The following is an 18,551-nucleotide window of genomic DNA, read 5'->3' on the forward strand; positions in this document are numbered from 1 at the left end:
GCTTTGGTGGTTGCTCCCTGACGGCATTGTGCTCTAGTCACGGCCAGTGCTGATGGCTGAAAAATTCTCTGTCCTCTGGCCAAACGTGGGGGCAGAGCAGCAGTAACAACCCGGTGCTGCAATGTCTGCCCCCTGGCAGGTGGAGGGATTGCCCTGGTGCATAAATACGTTCATGAGTTTGCCTGTTAGCTGTATGAAAAGCTGAGCCAATGCCTTTCATGCAGTTAGTTATCCCCGTGTTTCCTTTCTGCAATTAAGGATGTGGGTCATCTTGCAGAGTACAAGATCAGGCTGATGGATGTGCCTGTGCTGAGTGGGCAGAAGTCAGTACCGATGAGCTATGTATACCACGGATTTCAGAGTGAGGGTACATCCCAAGGAAAATTATTTCAGTGCTATAAAGTAAGTATTGGAGTCATGTTTTGAAGGCAGAATCAAATAACTGTGTGCTAAATTCTGGGTTTGATTGTATAAGCATAAAAACTGGTTACCCCCATTTTTACTTGAATTTTACTTTGTATTAGACCTGACCTTGTGCCTTTTTTTTTCTTCTTGTTTTGTTGTTTCAAAATTAGTTCATTTTTCATCATGTTAATTTTATTTTTTGTTATTCCCTAAGCTGTATACGCTGATAATATTACTCTTTCTAGATACAGTGGTCTACAAAATAAGATTCAAATAATCTAGTAAATATTTTGGTCATTGTTGTGCTAAGGAAGAAAAACAAACAATTGGGCAGGATTGAAATGCAGAGACCTGACAGTGTCCCTGAAAAATAATGACAGTTATTTATAGAGGGGTTGATGATTTGTTTAATGACATTCTCAGTCCGTGACTAAGGCGTAAGCTGATGCCTCTTCAATTATCTTTTAATGCTTATGACCTCAGTATTCTTCATGCTGTTGTTTGCTCAAGCTGCATCCATTGTGATTTGATATTGTTTTGTCTTCATTAGTTAGCATGCTGGTACTTTAATATCTTTATCAAAGTCAAACCCATGCAAAAATAATCAAATTTGCACCATTTCATTAAATCTTGCACTGTTGTATTTCATACTAAGAAAATTAAAGCACAGACAGCGGAGACTGAGACCTTACAATGATCTACTTCTGTCACTTACAGATCCCTTGGGTACCGTGGCAGGGTAGGCTATAAAAATCCAGCCAACAAAGAAATGGCAGACTTTTTGTGAACTGTGGTGTGCTGGATTTGCAAAAATCTAAATGCCATTAATTTGTTAGACAAGCACCAGAAATAGAGACCCAGGAGCAGAAGAAATTCATTCACATGTGCTTGTCACTGTGATGCCTGCACAGTGCTGATTTTAGAATGCTCCCTTTTTTCCGTTAGTCAGGTATGTTAAACAGTGACAACACCTGTAAGGGAAAAATGCATGCTACTGAAAAGAGATTTAATGTAAAAGATCTTTTCTTCTAAGATGCTGAATTTTCATCTATGGTTCAGAAAATAGACATTACATTAGAGTTAGCAATGTTAACTATTGTCCTGTGTTGGTTTTGTGGGTTTTTTTAATGAGAGATGAAGTCTTTCTGTTTGGAAAAGAAATCCATCTATGCGTGCACATGTTCCAAATGAGTTAGAGCAACTTCCAAAAGCTTTCTAAAGGGCAGTTCTGATAAAATTATGATTTGTTGAATTGGATTAGTAAAAATACGACCTGCTTAATCAGGTTTAGGAAACAAATCTCTATGCTAAATGAGAAAGCTTGCACTGTGAGCAAGAGGAGAGAACTATGCAAATGGATTATGCTCTTTTTCTAGGGTGCAGAAGTAAGACATCTGGAAAAAGAAAGAAAAGCACCTTTTCCCTGTGTCCCAATGTCTCAGCCTGTAGCATGTGATACTGAAATAAGGCACAGAGGTGAAGAAAGCCTAAGGCAAAGAGGGAAGAACACAAAGGGAAAGATGTTTACACTTAATGAAAAACCAGTCAAAGAATTGTTCTTGTCTGAGGATTTTAAAGAGTGATGGGTTTGGTAGCCAAAATTATGCCTAACTACTCTTTTTTTGTAGTATATTTGCCTTCTCATTCTGAGAAAGGTACTAGACAAGTTCTTATTCTTGAACACTTGTGTGTGAGTCTTAGTATGAAAATATGAGCAATGAGCCCAGCATCCTAAACCCTATTATATTTTCATAAATAAGATTCCAAGACCTTCCTGAAAGTATAAAGGAATGTTCTGTGGCATAACTGAGCCTGTTTGTTCTTGGAGGATTTGTAAACTGGAGATTTCATTCTCCTCTTGTGTTTGTGTGAAGTCAGAACCCTTTATGTCTGCACTAGTGGAAGTAGTCTGAGAGGGGACTCAGACCCTGTAGCTTTACAGAGACAAAGAATAATAGAATCCCTCAATAACCAGATTAAAGAAAGGATCAAAAGTCTGTAAGAAAAAAAGAAAAAAAGGAAAGAGATGTTGAGAGAAGGTGGTGGTGGAGCAAAAGAGGCAGGAGGCAAAGGCATATGCCAAAAGCTGAGTAATGACAGCAAAATACTACAGAAGTAGGTTTGAGCTGTGATGGGGAAAACCTGAATTACTTCTAGGTACAGCAGATAAATTCAAAAGATTGCAAAGTATGGGAAAGAATGAAAACTTAGAAACCAAATGACATCCCATCTGTGTACTTAAATCTTGAATACCACAAAATCCAGCCAATTTAATCTCTAATAAATTCAGGGAAGCATAATTACGTTACCTGCTTCTTCTTGGGACACTCATTTGATCCGAGCAGGATGTCTGTATGTATAGCAAATTTGCTGAAATGCATCTGTTACCGAAATCTCAGAATAAAGAACTTATCGACACCAATGTGATGTAGATAAGCAGACACTTCTTTATTAACGGCCGGGTGCACGAGTGAGTCATCTCACGATGGACGCACACCAAGTTTCAAAACCATACACCTTCTATAGGACTTACTCATACATATTCATTAAGTAATCATGCATAAACATAGTATTTCCCAAAAATCATTAACATACTCCCCTCCCATATCCAATTCTGCGCAGTAAAGGTTAGAAAGGTCTAGAAATGGGTCTGGGGTATTATTCGGGTAGGTGGTACATGAGTCGGTGGTCGCGATACCCCCTGCCAGAATTACCTTTTACCTACATTCACCGTTTCTTGGCAGGTAACTATGAGTTGCTTAATTCGACTTCCCCCAGTTCCCATTAATTCTACATTTTGACATCTCAATACATTCTCCTAGGCTACACGTAAACACTGTATCCAATCATGCATTCAATCATGAAACTGTTATCTAAGTTCTAAGCATTCCTACTAGGTGATTCTGACCCTTGGTACGGGGCTGTACAGAGGATTTCATAGTAGCTGTCAGTTGCTATGCAAACACAAATTCCACTAAAATATTTCCTATAACTATATTCCTAATCAAATGTGGTTAATTAATTCTAACTTATAGCAGATATGTAACACGTCATGACAGGATCTGTATATGATGTTATGACAGAGTTAGCTGATACTGCCATCATGGGCAATTTAAGTAACATTAAATACATGAAGAAAGACAACTGGAAAAGCTGCAGGATGTTGATGGGCGCAGCAAGTACCACTCCTTGTGACCTCTTCTTAGCTTACTTTTTAAGGTCACAATGAGAGAGAAATCATCAATCTCTTCATATTGGACTAAACCACAGCACAAATGAAGGTTGATATTCAGCCTTTGTCCCCTCATGCAGAATCTCTATTACCATACAGGATTATAGTATGACTTGCTTTACTTAATTTGTGTTTGTTATCAAGTAATCAGAAATACTGGCAAAGTTTTTCGCTGTCTTAAGATCCCTAGATGAGACAACTGACTTCAGTGGAGCCAGAATCTCACTGTCTAGTCCTGGTCGAAGGACCCTGAGTGCACAAGTAAAACCCTGGCATGCGGTGTGCACACTTCTGAGGCAGAGCGTTGCGTTTTGTGATGTCCAGCTGATAGAAGGCAACACGTTATAGCACATACCCTTCACCCACACCTCTGGGCCTTCTGATGCTACTTAGATCATTCCTTTCCCTCCTGGAACTTTCACTCAACAAATTTGCATTTCCTAATCAGTTCACTTCCCTGCAGCAGTGGGATTTATTATTTGTAAGTAATGTCATACTGTATCTTTGATACAAGCTTTTGCAATCTCTTTGTTGTGCAAATACAGCCATATAACTCAACTAAACTAATTGGCTTCGGTAGGATTATCCTAGGAGATATAAGTGCCACATTATATGAATAAATACTGCTCTCCAAGAGGCAGATTCTGCAGTCCAGTACAACTTTATTTTTTGAAGGAAAAGGGGTAGCAGCACAAGTCAGTAGTTAAACCAAGATGATAATCACTTTCCTGTTCAGTTTATCTGCAGACATGAGAGACTCAGCAACACTATTAACAATACACCATATTCATATTTACATCTCAAATTGTCGTTCCTTTTCATGTGGAGGAAGGGAGAAGGATTGTGTTGCGTTCTGCAGATAGGAGAGCAGCCACAGAAGAAGTGAAGGGATTTAGGGTAACCCGGCATCCCATGGGAAGGGTCATCTGGCTTCCAGCTTCTAGCCAAGGGTGTCTTAGCCAGAAGGCAGTAATGTCAACAGGGACTCTGTCCAGCTTGTACAATGCATTTCAAAATCTTTTAGGCACCTATTAAAAAGGAGTACTGAAGTGGTAAGATAAACCAGGTGCTATAGCTGGTATTGCAAACAGCATTTTTGACAACCAAAGTGAAAACAGAAGCATTCCTTGAACTCTTCAATATTTTTTTCCAGCCGTCTTTCACTGTGTGAAACTCTGTTATTATGTGGGGGTGGATTCAGCAATTTCCAAGATATTTTTAACTTGGGTAGTTTTGCTGGTAAGTGGAAAGTCACAAGTTAAATCAGAAGCCAGCATTTGATGAAGGCTTCTTGTTTTAAGTAGGGGTGCCATGTTGCTAAAACTTTTTTATAATTTAGATGGGAATACTGCTGCAGTTGTTGATGTTCCTTCCATTTGGAGTTTCCTAGATGGCAATTTACTATTGTTTTTGTTTAGAAGTGTGGGAAAATGGTAATTGTGATAACTACCTTCAGCAGGAAATAAAGAAAACTGCTGATTACTGCATAGAGTTCTGTATCTGCAGTAAATTCAAACGGGGTGAGACTTTGCAAACATTTGGTGTTTCAGGGTGACTGTGATGATGTGAGTAGAAAACCACATGTATTTTGATTTAATTCACATCCACTCACATGAAGTCGATGAAAGTACTGCGTTCATTCTTGAGAGGGAGACCCTTTTTTACCTTTAAAGTACTGAAGCTGCTGAGCAAAACAAATAATCCTTTCTACAGTATAAAATATTAAACATCAGCAATTTCCTTTTTCTTATGTCTCATCATTCTCAGAAGATACCCTAGGAAGATGTTGGAAATTATGCTCTTCCAATTAAGTTGCATGCACTCCAACAGTATTCAGCAAAAGGCTGCTTAATGTCCAGAGACAAAAAACATCTAATTAATCAGTCTTTGTGCACAGAAGAGAGCATTATATTTTTTTAAAGAAATTACATAAAAACTGGAAACTGGTGATGTGTTCAAAAGGAAGATACAGCGGTGGGGTGCTGTATGAGCTTCACTTTCTAAATGATGTTGAGCTTTTTTTCTGAACTATCCAGGACATGTCCAGTAAAAGCAAACTAAAATCTGCAAATTTTACCCTGTAAAGAAAAGATTATTCTTTGTCTTTCAGACTCAAATAAATAATTGTAATATCTAACTACTGATATTTTTTATATTGTTATCTTTGTATCCTGATAATAATTTTCTTCATTGTAGGTTCTCACTCTTATTTACGTTAGTCTGGCGAGTTTTATGAAGTGAATGAGTTCCTGAATGAAAACACAACCACTTATTTCTGAAGATCTAGAATAAGAGCTTGAATTCTGAATTGCAGGGAGAGTAGGTTCATATCAACTCACTTGTGTGTAATCAGTAAGTTAGCAAAACATGAATGCTACTGATTTCTTCATTCATATTTCTTTTATCTGGCTTGCTCCCCCCTCCCCCTTCATTTGCCATGTTGTCTGTACCAGTGACTAAGGATCACTAGCTGGAGAGGATGGCAGTCACCTGCATTTCAAGTTTTCAGCTGCCTGTGCTCTTTGAACCATGGCGTCAGTGTTAACAGCGTTAGTCCTTCATCTGTCAGCATTAGATGGGCTGGATGCTCATATTCTAGGGCTCTTAGGAACAGAATCTCCCTTTGCTTTGTCAGAGTTTGCTCCTTTTGACCCATGGCTTACTCTCTTTGACCAGCGGAATCTCTGAATACCTTACATCTGATTGCCTCTTGGCTGCTGCTTGTCATTTCTGGACTGTGGATATCTGGTCCGGCTGTCTCACGTTTTTGAGGCATGCTAGAATAGGAAAAGATGCAAACTGTTTCTCCCCTGATCACGTACAGGAAATGAAATCTGACAGCACCTTGGTGGAGCACACTGCATCATGTCAAGAAGTAGAGAATCTTGCTCATAGCTTGTGAAGAGGTGTTTTTTCATCCTTCTATGTAAAGCAGTGCTATATAAATGTCACGTTACACTGAATACATACCAAGAATTTGACTAATATAATGTGATTATAGTCGGAATTAGCACACCAAAAATTCTATGCCCCAGTGGGAAAGGCTGTTAGTATAATAGCGACTAGGAGGTCCATGAGGAGCAGAGCAAAACCAGAGCTTCTTGCTTACATTCCTGGCATCTTCGGGAGACAGAGAAGTAGCTGTTGTGAACTAGAGGGGAACGTTTAAGAGGTGGGCTGATAGCAGCATTTTCTGAGCTGCTGAAAGGATGCCTGTGGAGTCCTGTGGGATCCACCCTCTTTACCCAATACCTCTTGCCAGACCAGGCAAGGGATCCCACGTGGTGGTGTGGGGACAGTCTGAGATATTAACTCTTGGAGATTAAGAGGATGATGCAGTTTGCTTTGAGCATTGCATCTGGAAGAAGTCCAGTGATTCACAGTGCGGGGAGAATGCGAAGAAGAGACAAGACAGGCAGCTTGCATTTTCTGACTGTTGAGTGGCTCTGTAGCTCTGAGACCATCCTGCCACAGCAAATCCTCAAATCTGACAGCTTTTCTCTTTCAGGCATGGACTACTCTTTGATCCTATAAATTTTATCTTGGTTTTCATTAAACACCCCTGTAAGTGGCAAGTAGTGTAGCTCATTGCCAGTGAGTCAGCAGAATGCAAGTGTCATCAGCTAAATATCCAGGAATGTTACATTCGAAAGTGACAAAACCCCATAAGGTATTTTCTCTGGACTTTGTAGTTTGCACTCAGTAGCAGGCTTTATCACACAAACCCAGCTGTGGTTTTTGGGGTTTTAACCTCTTCTAGGAGAGACTGCCTATCTTTTGATTTTCTCCCTTTTTTTTAAATCCTGTATTTACAAGCAGAGCTGGTAAAATAAAAGCACATTCACTGGGGAAGGTTTGGAAAACCTAGAGTAATCTCATTGAGATGAGTGATGGTTTCAGACCTTACTGTCAAAATATGGAGTCCAAAAATCTGTCTCCTTCTCACAGAACTTCAGGGCCAAATATTTCCATGGCATAAATAGATGTAAATCCACTACAGAAAGTGCAGTTATATCCATTCACCAATGGTGGTTTTTTTTGTTGATAGCATCTTTCAATATTACAATTAGCAGTCTTTAAAGAGATCAAAACCTCCTTTGGTGCTTCAGTGCAAATGCTTTATTTTTCTTCTCTTCTGACTAATTGTCTCCATCCTGACGCCTCTGAGTGAATTAAGTAATGTGTCATACACATTTTAGCTTTTCTCTTTACTTCCTTTCTGACACTTGTAGGCAGTACAGAGTTGGTTCTCTCCTTCATTTCTGAATGCCCACACTTTCATGGCTTTCTGATAGAGATGTCAGACTGGATGATAGTTGTTTTTACTTCAGGTGGAACATGATGGGGGTTTTGGTTCCTAATGTGCCCATTCCACATACCAAGACTCAGTTCCGCAACAGTTTGTAGATGCCAAACTCTGTTAGGTGGTAATTGTCGATGGGACATGAGGTACCAAAGAAAGCATTCACAGCTCTGTAGCTGTGACTTACTGGTTTCCTGTATGGATGAGCTTTGTTCATGTGATTGAAATTTTTGTTCCAAACAGAGCCAAGTGAAGGAGATTAAATTCTCAGCCAGGTGAGACCTACTTGTGTGTCTCAGGAGAGACAGTTTGGACCAATGTCAAAATGGCTGGTGAACTGAGATGCTGTTTTGCCAATAGATGAGGTCAGCACAAAGGAATCAGACACCTAGTTAAAGAGGTGAGCTTATCTTTATTTACATTTAAAGCAATAGAATAGTAAGTGAAATAATACAGCAAGAATAGAACAAGACAAGGTAGTGCACCTGATCGCTACCACATATGACAGACCATAGTGGTTAAGAAAGATACATCACCAGTTGCCCTAATACGCTACCATCATCCAGACCCGCAGGTGCTGGGGAGCCCCAGTTACAGCGAGGATCTGGAGAGCCTGTCCTGGCAGTGGAGAAGTCCTACACAGGGTGTCCCCTCATAGGTGAGGTCTCCAAAGTCATTGCAAGAGGGTCCAGCTTTTATACAGTTGAATAAACAAGCTCACCTAATTACAAATGCGGAAACGCCTGGTTTCCCTCTCCTCTCAGATCCCACCAAAGCCTGGCCAGGGCTCAGGGGACACCAAGGGAGTTTCCCTTATCTACTTGATTTTAACCACTGGTTTGCAGACAAGGCCACGTATCTGGTTTCATGGCCTTGATTACCTGCCTCTAAGCAAGGAAGGATGCACTATATCATTGCTATGATTATATTCTATCTAAGCTACGTCTTTCACTAATGATCATGCATATTTTTGCTAATGATTGGATACTAAAAATGTGCATATATATATATGTATATAGAATGTTCATTTGGCAGGTACATCTAGAGATGCTTTGGCTCAGGGCCTGTTGCTCAGGCCTCAGCACTTCAGATGCACCTGGGAACGTGGTGTGCACAGCATTTTGTTGCTGCTTTTCCACAAAGGGTGGAAACACAGAGGTGGTTAGCATATCTAAATTGTTAATGATGTGAAATGTGTGAGTCAAATCTTGAAGATAAAGATCTAATGCAATTGCTTAAAATTGCAGCAAGTTGTTTATAACATCCTTTACATTCAAGCCTACTGTGGCTTTAAACATTAAGAATAATTTTATTATGAAGCATTGTACTGGGGCTGGCTGGGATGGAGTTGACTCTTCATAGCAGCCTGTATGGTGCTCTGCCTTGCGTTTGTGGCTAAAACAGTGTTGGTAATGCACCGGTGTTTTGGCTGCCGCTGCATAGTGCTTGCACGGTGGCATGGCTTTTTCTGCTCCCTCCTCCAGTGGGGGTGGGCAACAGATGAGGAAGGGGCATGGCTGGAACAACCAACCAAAGGGATATTCCATACCATATGGTGTTGTGCTCAGCAATAAAAGCTCAGGGAAGGGAGGTGGAAGGGGGTACACTCATTGTCGTGGTGTTTGTCTTCTCAAGCAATGGTTACACATGCCAAGACCTTACTTCCCAGTTAGCGACTGGACATTTGCCTGCTGGTGGGAAGTAGTGAATTAATTCCTCTTTTTGCTTTTGCTTTCCCTATTAAACTTGATCCATAAGTCTTTTCACCTTCTCCCTATTTTCTCCCTATCCTGCAGGAGAAAGGGGTGAGGAAGAGACAGGGTGAGTGTTCGGCCGCTGGCTGAGGTCAGCCCATTGGAAGTACTAGAAAAGAGACGCTTAGCTCCTGTTCTAATAAACATTTCTCATCTTGTTTCCCTGCACGAGGTTACGTTTTTATTGCATAATGTTCCTCTACTTTTAAATTTTCCCTTGCATTTAACTTCCTTCTGAATAGTTAGTTGAGGAAGTAATGGCATCATCACGGTTCATTCTGACTGTCTACACCAAAACAGTTAGCGATCTCTGCAAAGCTGATTGGGAATGACACCCTTAAAAACATTGACTTTAAATTAGTGTTTAGGTTTCAGAGTTAATGTCTCATGGAAGCGCAGCCTCCTGAGATGACAGAGAGATGGTATTAATTCCCTTCCCTAATTCAGCAGGCTGGTGCAAAAAGGTTTAAAGAGCCACCCCTGGACTACACAGGCAAGTCTACAGGAGCAGTTTATAAACGTAGATTCATATAGAGTCTCTGTCACTCTTTTTCATCTAGTGTCATTGCAATTTACCTCGTCCATAGAAGGTTCTTTATGAGAGAGGTCTGACCTTCTCAGGAGCATGGCTTAGCAGCTGGCCAGGAATATGCTTTGCCTTACTTGCAGTCTCATCTTTTCACTGTGTCAGTTCTAGGTAACCTCCTCTGAGCCCATAAATGCAACTCCCAACTTGCAGTGGCCTGATTGATGATCCCCAAAGAAGTTTTAGTTTGCCATTGCTGCCAGCAAGTTCAGCCTAGCCCAGCCTCTGAGCATATGTACCAACAGTGTCTTCACACCAGTGTATAATACAGTTATTTCTTGATGGTTTATTACTTCCTTCTTTTCAGCTTCTCTTTTGCTTGTGCTTCCTGCAGTTTTATAGAAAGGTATTTTAAAAACATGGGTGAACTGGTTCCTTATTAATTGTGCTTGCTCTGTATAGTGATGGGTATTTGTAGCAGAATCCATCCTTTTAATCCAGCTGTCTGCCACATATACACTGAAGAAAATTAAATGCCTTTCAGACATCATATATTTGTAAAGAACATTAGTAATGCAGTGAGGTTCATATGTTCATTTGAAGATTAGGGTCTAAATTTAGATATATTCCCCAAAGAAAAGGGCTTTTTGGCCTCAATTTCAATAGCTGTTTCAATCCAGAACTACCACAGGAGTTAGTGCAATGAGAGGGCTTTGATTTGGAGTTTGGGGCTGAATGATATATTAGAAGCTAGACTTCCAGCCCGTAGTGGAAGTACATGGCAGAAATTCCTTGCATGCCTGACATTTGTCTTTGACTAGCCGTTTTGTGAGCTCTTGATTTCACCAGATTCCCCTTGATTTATTCATAAGGCCAAGCTCTCCCTGAATAATGTGAAAACACGCCATTCATGTCCTTTGTAGGTTTGTGGTGCTGAAAGCAAGCATAGGTGTGGTGGTGCGGCCTCTTAATTTGCTTTCAGCGTAACATTACCTGCTGTAGTGATCTGTAGAGTGAAAGCTGTAACTCTAGCTGAGAGATTTAGTTTGAGCTACAAGTGTTACAGAATCACAGAATCACAGCATGGTCAGGGTTGGAGGGACCTCTGGAGATCATCTAGTCCAACCCCCTGCTAACGCAGTTTCTCCTAGAGCAGGCTGCACAGGAACGCATCCAGACAGGTTTTGCAAGTCCCCAGAGGGGACCCCACAGCCTCTCTGGGCAGCCTGTTCCAGTGCTCGGTCACCCTTCAGGTAAAGAAGTTTTGTCCTTGTACTCAGATGGAACTTCCTGCATTGCCATTTGTGCCCGCTGCTCCTTGTCCTGTCACTGGGCACCACTGAAAAGAGCCTGGCCCCGTCCTCCTGACACCCTTGAGATACTTGAATGCGTTGGGAAGATCCCCTCTCAGCCCTCTCTTCTCCTGGCTGGACAGTCCCAGTTCTCTCAGCCTTTCCTCATCAGGGAGATGCTCCCGTCCCCTCATCATCTTTGTTGCCCCTCCGTGCCCCCCCTCCAGCGGTTCCCCATCTCTGCTGAACTGAGGAGCCCAGCACTGGACCCAGCACTCCAGACGCAGCCTCCCCAGGGCAGAGCAGGGCGGGAGGATCCCCTCCCTCGGCCTGCTGGCCACTCTCCTCCTCATGCACCCCAGGATCCCGTTGGCCCCTTGGCCACGAGGTCACCCTGCTGGCCCACGGGCAGCTTGCTGTCCCCCAGCACTCCCGGGTCCTTCTCCACAGAGCTGCCTCCCAGCAGGTCAGCCCCAGCTGGTACTGGTGCGTGGGGCTGTCCCTCCCCAAGGGCAGGACCTTACACTCGCCATTGAACTTCACGAGGTTCCTCTCCACCCAGCTCTCCAGCCTGCCCGGATCTCACGGGACAGCAGCGCAGCCTTCTGTGGTGTCAGCCACTCACTCCGCCCAGTTCTGTCCCATCAGCAGCTTGCTGAGGGCACGCTCAGGCCCTTCATCCAGGTCAGTGATGACTAAGTTGAACAGGACCGGACCCAGTCCTGACCCTGGGGAGCACCAGGAGCTACAGGCCTCCAGCTCGACTCTGCCACTGGTCACAGCCCTCTGAGCCCTGCCGTTCAGCCAGTTCTCAACCCACCTCGCTGTCCACTCATCTAACCCACCCTTCCTGAGCTGACCTATGAGGATGTTACAGGAGACAGTGGTGTCAAAAGCCTTGCTGAGGTCAAGGTTGACAACATCCACCACTCTCATCTACCCAGCCAGTCATTCCATCATAGAAGGCTCTGAGTAGGTCAGGCATGGGTTCCCAATTAAATTACCCTGATTTATCATCAGCCCAGCAGTACAATGGCAACATGGCCCAGAACTGATGTGACTGTCACCGCAGAAGAGCTGCTGTACTATCTTTAACACTCAAAACTACAAAGCATTTAAAAGTGTATGGGGCAGGCTTGCTAAGTTACTCTTGTGCAGCTTCTGAGCGGGTCTTAGGCAGCATGCAAAACATAAGAGCAATGGAGTTCTTGAAGGCATTCTGTCTTTCTGTATTAAGTGTAATAATCTCTGTCCCTTGTATATGTGTGTAGCCTCCATCAGGGAAAATGGTAATGAGTTTGCATACGAAGGAGATATTAAATCCCAATTCCCCTTCAGTAATGTATAGTCAACAGAAGCCTTTGATGAATGCAGCTTCTTCTTAATTAGATGCTTGAGCAGGAGATTATTAATCCATTTATCTCAAATTCTAATTGTACCATGAATTTCTTGTTGCTTTATGCTTAAGTTTATGATCATAGTTATCTTCCTAGAACGTTTAAAGAGTCATAAATTAATGTATTTCTGGAAACTTGAATTGTTGTATTCTTATTTATAATACTTTCCTCAATATATATGTGTGTAAATATTCTGAAAGCCTCACTCCATCAGCCAGGGGTATCCTGCAACATAACAATTGGGCAATTGCAGCTATATGCCATTTCTGTGGTAGTAACATCTGAGCCTTAAAGAAATGGATTTTGGCACCAGTAAGGCAAACTGGCTGATTATTCACAGTAAAGGCTGTTTTTTATGTACCAGAATTACTGAATGGCATGATTTGTGGACCTGCCAGCTTTCAAATACGTGTTAAAACTATAAGCTTAGGTTGTGATACAAATATGTAACTACTAATGATCCTATAGATCTAAAAATCAGTCCTAGGAGATTCAGGGCAAGCCATTTCGTTTGCTAAAAGAGCATGTAGTTGCCTGGGTGACACACATTTGCCTGGATACAGCTAAGGGTTCTTTTGAAAATATCTCCATGGCAGGCAGAAGCTTTTATTCCTTTGAACATGGTGAATTGGCCTAGTTTGCAATTCATGGTGTATACTGCAATGGCTCCATCTGCTGAAACAACTCATAAATCACTGGAAACTCCAGAAAGTTGCAGCAAATGGGATTCTTTCACCTATCATCTCTGCTATTAATGCCCTCTGTGTTTCTATGTCTAGGGTGGGCTACTGCAGAAAAGACTAAGAACATATTGCTGTTCCTTTGTGTGTACGTGTGCCAGCACAGCAGAGGGATGAGATTGACAGGCACGTGGCTAACATTCAGTCAAGTTGCATAATAAATGATAAACGATAACGAATGAAGTCCCTTTCTCAGAGCGTCCCTCTTTTTTATATGGGCTGTTGTGCAGGTTTTGCTGCGTGCAAGCCAAGATTTGATGGCACCATCTACACTGTATAGTAATATCTGAGAAGAGAGAAAGGTATTAGAGTGAGGGGTTTTTTTTCTGCTGTGTTCTGTGGTTTTAACTATCTATATCGGCTGCTATTAAAAAATACAAACAAACCCTACAACAATTACTTCCTATTCTAAATACAGCAGCAGATGATAGCTCTTCTGCCATCTATGAATTCATGTGTTGCCAAATGATTGCCTTTCGGTGGTGTTACTGATGTCCTAGCTGACAACATGTCCCAGTTGTCCTTTCCAGGGCAGAGTGTGTTTCTCATTAAGGTCCCTGTATTTCACTGCTGAAAAAATTCAGACTGCAATGAGGCTGACTGCTCCCATTTCAGTTCTTTCAGTTCTAGGAGGACCCTTCGTGGCAGATACTGTGTATTGACATGCAACCGGGCTGAGTTTAGTTCCAAGTGTTTGTAAAATAAAATTATAGTTGCACAGCTGAGTGTCATTGCACTCATTTTAGACGGGAGAATAATTTGTAGATGTCTATTTTGGATGTATCTGGCAGACTGTATAAACAAAGATATCTGCTATCTGATTAGCCTACATAGAGAAGTTTCTTGCACTGTCTGCACTTGGGTAACTTGGTGTGTTAGCTCCTGCTTCACTTCAGTTTTTTTCTCTCCTTTCTCTTAGTTGCAGGGCTGCTTCCTTTTTTGTGTATCTCATCATTACCCTGAAACCGTTCTCCTACTACCAAGTGAATGAATGGCATAGGGAGGGGAGCGCCAAGTCTGTCAGAGGAACTGCCAGGATGCAGTCATCAGATCCCAAAACCCTTCTGTCAGCGTCACTGGGAGCACACATTAAAAATAATGATCTGTTTATGCATGGACTGAGCTCAGAACTGGGATATCTGCACCCTACAGTTTTCTGAACCCCTCCCACTTCTGCCAAGGTTGTACTTTGTGATGTGGAAAAAGTCAGTTCTTTCTTTTTCAGTTTCCCGATCAGTAGTCTTTGGGCCATGTAGACACCTCTTGCCTCACCAAGACTGGAAAGATCAATTAACTTGTATATTTCGAGGCATAAATTGCTATGCAGAGCCAGACCCTGTATCAGCGCATCAAAGGGAGGGTTTACGATTGACTTTGAGGGGCGGAGGACTGTGGTCCAAGTGCCTAGAAATGGACAAACCCCACAACGATGGGGAGGGTAATGCAAAAATTCCTTCCCCTCTTTCCCCCAGATCTTGCTGTTTGCTTTTCTGATTAACTTAATAGTATTCCTACTCAGTCTTCAGGCTGAATTTTCTCCTGAGCATTGTTCCTGCCATTCTTTCTGGCAGAGTTCTTCTGCTTGAAAAAGGCACTTTGATTCCTTCTGTGCTTTTGACTTAGAACTAATACGACTCATCCGACCTGGTGAGTCAGTAAGTTCCTCTGCATCTCTGCCTTGTGGACTGAATGAAGTAGAGCCTTCATAGAAGAAAGGCATATAAGTAAGAAGTGGGTAAAGTGTATGCACAATATGTGCCTGATTCAAGCTGGATAACTAATTCAGTGTAAAAACATTCCTTTTTTGCCATGAAGATGTAGCCTTAATGGGGAATAATGGCTAAAATTATTTCAGTTCCTCCCTGCCTTTGACAAATTTGAAAGCAGTGTTAAGCTGATGCTGAGCTTTTTTTGAATACCACACTGCATGCTTCTTTTTAGTTGAAGTCTTATTCTGCTTTTTAACCTCTCCTCTCTTCTTCGAACATACACATTTTTTAATGTAGTACACAGTCTTGCAAGAAAATTCTGCTTTCTGGTTATATTACTAGTATTTTGTAAGGCACATAATCTCAAAAGGAAGATTTTTCATGACAGGATCTCCTTCTAAATTAGCCCAAGAATGACAGTGTAGGATCTAGGCTTTCCATGTTGTCTGCACGTGGCACTGAAGGAGTCACTTATGCCAGAAGCCAGAGGTACCTAAGTGCCTAACTCACACCTGAAACCAGGGAGACAAGAGAAAGTGATGCTGAGATGGAGCTCACAGTCAAATGCCAAAACACAATTAAACACAATTAAGAATTTCTGCAACAGGCTGGCTGTTCCTCTGTGCCTTGTTTCTAAGAAGGGGACAGCAGTGTTGTCCTAATCCCCAGGCGGGTGGAGAAGGTGCAGCAGTTGGAGACTGTGGGTGCTGAGAGTCTGGGTTGGTGGAAGGGCCCATTGAATCCCAGAAGACAGAGGGAAGGGATCCCTGACCCAGTTTGCTGGAGACTGCCCAGGGATCAAAGCAAAAGCAGGAGGAGGATAAAATACTCATGCTGATACCATCACCTTGACGTTCCTGCTTATGTAACATCATTTGTGGCCTGAGATTCACCTGATCCCTGTGATCCCCTTTATGCTTTTTGTTCGCAGCAGAGCATTCCAGCCATCACTCCAGGAAGAATGAAAGAGGAGAGGACAGAGCAGATCACGTACCCAGTGAACCTGAAAGTAAACAGTAGCTAACTCTTCGTCCTTTTACAGTGGTTATCTCTCCTCTGTCAGCAGAGTAGGCTTTTTATAACAAATCCTGCATCAAGTTGCTGAGATAGGCTAGCAAGTGGGTAGTTTCTGTTTCTGCCAAAGGAACACAATATATTGCTTTCATAATCTCTTAGATGTGACATTATTCCTTCAACATCAAACCTTTGTTGGAAATTACTGGTTTTAGAAGTGACCTAAGGATGCCATCTTCAAGCTTGATGTTGTATATTTGACAGCACTTCAGGTATAAGAAGTACTGCCATTTCCTTCTGGCTGGTCTTTTGTGTGTGTGTATGTGTTTTTCACTAGGCAATGGAGGCACAGAAAAAAAATTTTCAAATGGAAAGTATTTTTACAAAATCACAAGTGTTGCTGGCTCATGAGTATTCCAGGGCACATGAAGTTCCTGGAAACATTTTCAAACACATTTTTGTGTCACCCCTTTTTGGTGGCTGATAAAATGAATTTGTATCTTTGAAAAGTCCCATTACTTGGACTCCTTGGGTGTTGCAGAGCTTTTTGTGTGCTGTATTAGTTTAGGTTCCTAAACAATAGCCTAACATTAGATATCCACTTATTAAAAATACCCAAACTCTTCATCATGAGTTTCACATGTCAACAAGCAAGCCAGTCCATTTTGTAGAGGACTAGTAGTAGTGCCTGCACACTGTACAGCTGTGCAAGAGTGCTCTTCGATCTGCCAGTGCAGAGATAAGACCCTGCTAAAAGGAAGTATTTACTTTAGAAGCTCTCTTTGATGGGTTCTGTCATTTATGAGAGTTGAGCTCTGTCTGCTAAATTCCACTAAACAAGGTATCAGCTTTTTAGCACGAGGCTTTGGGGTGCTATATCCTTACACATTACAAAAGGCTTGGTACTAAATGTGACAAGGCAGCCCAGTTTACAAATGCAGTGAATTTTATCTGCCATGCAGTGCAATTTGGGCTTTCAAGGCTGTAGAGGCTCTTTCAGCTTTGTCCTTAGATCAAGGTTATAAATTTGATATGTGTGTGTGCACCTAGGATATAGAAAGATAAGGAACAAATTCTTCACTGGCCCACCCCTTAATGTCAAGAACATTCTCATTGACTTCAATGACCAGCAATCACCCTCTGCCAATACCATGTAGATACTGTTTTCTATATCCATGTTATTCAGTGTCACCCCATCAATGTTGCACCCATTCTGTTTGCTACCACATTAGTTCTGAAGGAATTCAGTGATGTGCCGGTCGTGGTTCTGCGCAGTCACAAGAGGATGTACATGCCCCAGGGATGGGGTACAGTCTTCATAAAGCCTGAGGCTCTGCTTAAGGTTGGTTTATCTCTGTGGGTTTCAACAACATGGTGACTCCTGTCTATTTCTCAGCTACAGTTATTGAAACCATGACAAGGTGTGCACTGGTACAGCACCCAGAACTCCACAGAACAATCTGGGGTCAGAATGTTAGAGCAAATTGGTTTTTCACTAGACTTTACACAAGAAAATTATGTGCTATTTCCCTTGTTTCCTCCCAGATTTGTACTACGGGTACACTTCACTACCACCTGAATTTCCCAAGAAATTCACACTGCTGGCACAGCTATATCATTAAGAGGCTCCTGCAGCTGGTAAGAAAATGACACTGCACCTAAACCCGTCGACTTCTGAGACTCTCCTTGGATAGTAACGCTTCTTGTATTGAGCCATGAGATCCATATGAAGGTTGACATTGCTCCCTTGGTTGCTGACGTTACAGTTGTGTTTCAAACATTACCTTATCACACAGGCATATTTCTCCTGATGTTTGACAAAAAGCAGGAAGCTATTTCTGATATGACAAAACTATTTTCCTGACTCTGAGGGACCCTGGAGGAGTAAACAGATGTCCTACAGACTGTATGTGCACTCTAATAAAAATGCAGCAATCACCTGAGCTGTCTGGGGTTGCTTTCCTTGTGTCCAAGTCCAACGGTGATGCAATTATGCTGTGAAATAATGAAAATTTCAGACATCCCACAGTGGTATTTTGCCAGTTATGGGGATTTCACACAGTCCTTTCTAATCCCTCTCCTCTTTTTTTAGGATATTTTAATGAAAGTTACTATTTGATCACCATGGATTAAGCTTTAACAGAGCTCTTGAAGGATCTGGCAATTTCATAGAGGTCAT

The 18,551-nt window shown here is 42.0% G+C and overlaps 1 long non-coding RNA gene across 7 annotated transcripts; it reads left to right on the top strand.

Moving 5' to 3' along the window:
* Window positions 1–18: 18 nt before the first annotated feature.
* Window positions 19–18,312, top strand: LOC114011115 (uncharacterized). Of its 7 annotated transcripts, XR_003552877.2 has the most exons (5): window positions 19–402; window positions 1,782–8,340; window positions 16,290–16,374; window positions 17,605–17,714; window positions 17,918–18,312. It is a non-coding gene; the product is annotated as an uncharacterized LOC114011115 (long non-coding RNA). The 7 variants fall into 7 exon arrangements; XR_003552876.2 differs by having other exon boundaries at window positions 16,290–17,714; XR_008749855.1 differs by having other exon boundaries at window positions 17,605–18,312.
* The last annotated feature ends 239 nt before the right edge of the window (window positions 18,313–18,551 follow it).

Source organism: Falco peregrinus, chromosome 14 (genome assembly GCF_023634155.1).
Source record: "Falco peregrinus isolate bFalPer1 chromosome 14, bFalPer1.pri, whole genome shotgun sequence".
In the NCBI taxonomy this organism is placed as follows: domain Eukaryota; kingdom Metazoa; phylum Chordata; class Aves; order Falconiformes; family Falconidae; genus Falco; species Falco peregrinus.